Consider the following 5,000-nt stretch of genomic DNA (forward strand, 5'->3'; position numbering starts at 1 on the left):
ACACACACACATATACAGTGCCCTCCATAATTATTGGCACCCCTGGTTGAGATGTGTTAAAAGCCTTAAAATAAATTCAGTGTTTATTGCAGAAGAATACTGTCACACTGAAAATTGTAGGAAAATGTAGCCTTCAACTCAAATGAATTGTAAGAAAATGAAAAAATCCCTGACAAAAAAATAATTATTTTTCATTAAATCACCTGTTCCACAATTATTGGCANCCAAGTCAAGTCAAGTCAAGTCAAGTTTATTGTCAATTTCTTTACATGCACTGGTCATACAAAGAATTTGAAATTGCGTTTCTTGCTCTCCCATGCAGACATAGACTAATCTAGGTAAGGACATAGACAGTATAGACATAGACAGTACTCATACATGGACATAGACAGTATGGACGTAGACATTGCTCATACAGACATTTAAAGTGCAAGACTGGACAACAGAAGACTTGTAGAGAACATACATTAAGAGGAGGTATTTTGTTGTTCTTTTTCTAAAAGTCCTTTATAGCGTTCTGACATAGTAATAGTAGCATTTGAAGAAAAAAAATAATTAAAAAAGGTTTTTATTAAATACACCAGCAGCAGTATGTGTGTGTGTGTTTGTATGTGTTTTGTGTGCGTGTGCGTGTGCGTGTGTGTGTGTGTGTGTGTGTGTGTGTGTGTGTGTGTGTGTGTGTGTGTGTGTGTGTGTGTGTGTGTGTTTAGTGCAGGTAGAAAGTGCGGTGTGCGTCTGTGTGTGTGTGTACCTGTGTATGTGTGTGTGTGTGTGTGTGTGTGTATGTGTGTGAGTATGAGTTGTGTGTCAGCTGTGTGTATGTTTGGGTTTTAGTGCAGAAAGTGCAGTGTGCTTGTGTGTGTGTGTGTGTGTGTGTGTGTGTGTGTGTGTGTGTGTGTGTGTGTGTGTGTGTGTGTGTGTGTGTGTGTGTGTGTGTGCATGTGTATGTTTTGAGTTAATGCAGGTTGAAAGTTCAGTCACAGATGTAGTAGTGCAGGTGGAATGTTCAGTCGCAGATATGGTGGTGGGGATGAGGGGGGGGAGCGTTGTCAGTGGCCTGGCTGGCTAGAGGCTGACAGTGAAGGGAGAGTGGGTTGAGTGTTCAGTATCTTGATTGCTTGATGCATCGTGCTGCTTGCAAGCCTGGTGGTACGGGAACGGAGGCGCCTGTACCTCTTTCCAGAGGGCAGGAGGCTGAACAGTTTGTGTGCAGGGTGGCTTGTGTCTTTGATGATCATCAGTGCTTTTCGGGTGAGGCGTGCGGTGTAAATGTCCTGCAGGGAGGGGAGTGGTACTCCAATGATCTTCTTCGCTGTGTTCACAACACGCTGGAGTGTCTTCCTGTTTTTCTCCGTGCGGCTTCCTCCCCACACTGTGATGCAGCTGGACACGACGCTCTCTATGGTTCCTCTGTAGAATGTTGTCATGATGGAGGGTGTAGCACTTGCCTTCTTTAGTTTGCGCAAGAAGTAGAGACGCTGATGGGCCTTCTTCGCCAGTGATGTAGTGTTGGTGGTCCAAGAGAGGTCGTCGCTGATGTGCACTCCAAGGAACTTGGTGCTGCTCACTCTCTCCACAGCATCACCGTCGATGGTCAGTGGTGGCAGTTGTTTTTGGACCCTCTGAAAGTTGACAACAATCTCCTTGGTCTTGTTGACATTCAGCAGGAGGTTGTTGTCTTTGCACCATCTGGCCAGCAGGTCTACTTCTTCTCTGTAGTGGGTCTCATCGCCCTTAGTGATGAGGCCCACCAGTGTTGTATCATCCGCAAACTTCACTAGATGGTTAGTGCTGTGGGTCGTTGTGCAGTCATGTGTCAGCAGCGTGAACAGCAGGGGGCTGAGAACACAACCTTGCGGAGCCCCCGTGCTCAGGGTCAGGGTGCTTGAGGTGTTATTCCCTACCCGTACTGCTTGTGGTCTCTGCATCAGGAAGTCCAGCAGCCAGTTGCAGAGGGAGGTGCTGAAACCTAGTTTGTCCAGTTTTCTGATGAGTTGTTGTGGTATTATGGTATTAAATGCTGAACTGAAGTCAATGAACAGCATTCTCACATATGAGTCTTTATTGTCCAAGTGGGTGAGGGCTGGATGGAGGGCAGAGCAGATTGCATCCTCCGTGGATCGCTTGACAATTAACAATTAACAAACCCTTAACAATTCCCAGGAAATAAATATAATTGAAGCATTTCTGTCATTTCTACAGTAGTTTACAAGGTTTACCAGAGTATGTAGGAACATTTAATTAGTAATTCATCACTTCCTGTTTCCCTGGGGTATAAATATGACGTGACACCGAGGCCATTTCTCTTATCCACTCTTAAACATGGTAAAGACAAAGGAACACAGCATACAAGTGAGGCAGATGTGCGTCGACCTTCACAGGTCAGGCAGAGGCTACAAGAAGATTGCCACTCAACTGCAGCTGCCCCTATCCACTGTGAGAGGAATAATTAAGAAGTTCAAAACAACTGGAACAGTGGTAAACAAGCCTGGACGAGGACCCAAGTTTATTTTGCCACCACGCACAGTGAGGAGGATGGTAAGAGAAATCAAAAGATCTCTAAAGCTCACTGTTACAGAATTACAACAAATGGTAGCATCCTGGGGTCACAAAGTCTCCAAATCAACCATCAGGCACTGTCTACACGCCAACAAGCTGTTTGGGAGGCATGCACGGAGAAAACCTTTCCTCACTCACAGTCATAAACGCAAACGTCTGGAGTTCGCCAAGCGGTATTGGGGCTTCAACTGGGACCGTTTGCTTTGGTCAGATGAGACCAAGATTGAGCTTTTTGGCAACAAACACTCTAAGTGGGTCTGGTGTGCCACGAAAGATGCGCATGCTGAAAAGCACCTCATACCCACTGTGAAGTATGGGGGTGGGTCAGTGATGCTGTGGGGCTGTTTCGCTTCCAAAGGCCCTGGGAACCTTGTTAGGGTGCATGGCATCATGAATGCTTTGAAATACCAGGACATTTTAAATAAAAATCTGTTGCCCTCTGCCCGAAAGCTGAAGATGGGTCGTCACTGGGTCTTTCAGCAAGACAATGACCCTAAACATATGGCCAAATCTACACAGAAATGGTTCACCAGACTCAAAATCAAGCTCCTCCCATGGCCATCTCAGTCCCCAGACCTCAACCCCATTGAGAACCTGTGGGGTGAGCTGAAGAGGAGAGTACAGAGGAGAGGACCCAGGTCTCTGGATGATTTAGAGAGATTCTGCAAAGAGGAATGGCTGAAGATCCCTCTTTCTGTCTTTTCCCATCTTGTGAAACATTATAGGAGAAGATTAGGTGCTGTTTTGTTGGCAAAAGGGGGTTGTACAAAATATTAACACCAGGGGTGCTAATAATTGTGACACACATTATTTGATGTCAAATAATTATTTCTTTATGTGGGATTTTTCCCCACTGAATAAATGCACTTGTATTGAAGGTTGGATTTTTCTCTTTTTTTCCATTAACATTGGCTGCCAGCCATTTTCATAAAAGAGTACCTCGGAGTGCCAGAGATTTTTCAGCATTTTGGGCGTTTTTTGGAGGCTCACAGAAAATTGAGTTCTGTGTCTATGTCAACGCCATACCTATCAAAACACAGATTAGACGCTCATCTGTCAGCAGAAAAAAACGGTGTCTCTCTACCCCTTTCCGTTCTTTCATAATCATCTGTTGAAATGAAGTGGAATTCGCCAAAATGCTGCTTTCTAGCCAAAAAGCTGAGAAAACGCCATTTGAAGTAGAACTACAACTGCAAACGTTTTTGCCCATAATGGCATCGTCCTAACAACTCCAAACCTATCAGATGCTATTACAGAGTCTTCTGTCATCTGTAGCCTGAACAAAAGATCGTTTTTATGACCTTTTCAACCTAATATACTGAAATATAACGGGGGTGGACTCGAAAACAAGGGTGTTTTGGTTTAGTTGCTGGCGCGCAGAATGGATCATGACAGCAGGTGCCCCTAACTCCGGGAACTCCCTCCCTCTCCCTCCCCCTCTGATTGTGCGCTCTGTACCCTCGTTGGAGAAGGAATAACAGCTGGTTTATTTCCTCCAGAAATAGTACCGTGCTGTGTCTTGTGGGGGAGGTAGGCAGGCAGCTCCGCTTAGCGTAGCTTACTGCAGCTTCTTTGGCAGAGCGGACAATTTGCAGATTGATGATTACTGTAATCATGGTTCTGCTATAGTGATCTTGTCATATATTGTTCAATGAATTTTCTTTTGATAAAGTACTGATCACATATCCAACATTTCACAAGCCGATTGGAGTGGTGAAGGCTAGCTGGTCTGAGGCTAAGTGCAATGCTTTCTCATGTGAGCTGACTGTATCTGACCAGACACAAAGGCTACTCTGTTCCAAGAATCTGCAACCCCCCTGTCTTTTTTGATGATACAGTAAGCTGATCATACTATACAGATCCATAAAAAATAACTAGAATGAGTAAAAATAGTTGACTTACCAAGGCTCCTGTATTTAGGCTTAGTTGTAAGTTGTTAGCGATTTCGTGCTAGCTAGCTAGCTAGCGTAGCAAAATTTATAGCCAAGCATTCCCAACATCACCACTAGTCCTGTGCATTCTCCTGTTAGATGATATTTTGTAAGCATCATCCTGATGTTGTGTAGGCTGATCACATTATCCAAAATGAAAGGTTGCCACACAGATCATCTCATGGTGTATTTTGGGCAAGCTAGCTGCAATGCCTTCTAGCTAGATAGCAACTGGGGGTTGTATTTTGGTCATGAGAGGAAGGGTTTTTTTTGGTCAGGCTCTTGACACTAAAATCAGTAGCCTACCTGTGTTAAAATCAGAGGACAAGAAAGTAGACTACTGTCACAGGTGCTTTACTTTCAAAAATGATTTTGCTATGCTACTTTTGAGATTATAATAGTAAAAAAGGGGTGTTTTTGTCTTGACATTTCCTCCTGGTCTGCACTAAAGCCATGCCTTGACTGTTCCTAAGGACACTTCTGCCACCTACAGGAACAGTTAGAAAATGG

At 44.3% G+C, this 5,000-nt stretch overlaps 1 protein-coding gene across 1 annotated transcript in view; it reads right to left on the reverse strand.

Moving 5' to 3' along the window:
• bltp3b (bridge-like lipid transfer protein family member 3B) overlaps nucleotides 1–5,000 on the reverse strand; it is a 141,631-nt gene that overhangs the window by 20,439 nt on the left and 116,192 nt on the right. The window lies entirely within an intron of this gene.

Source organism: Engraulis encrasicolus, chromosome 15, assembly GCF_034702125.1.
Source record: "Engraulis encrasicolus isolate BLACKSEA-1 chromosome 15, IST_EnEncr_1.0, whole genome shotgun sequence".
NCBI classification, from domain to species: Eukaryota; Metazoa; Chordata; class Actinopteri; order Clupeiformes; family Engraulidae; genus Engraulis; species Engraulis encrasicolus.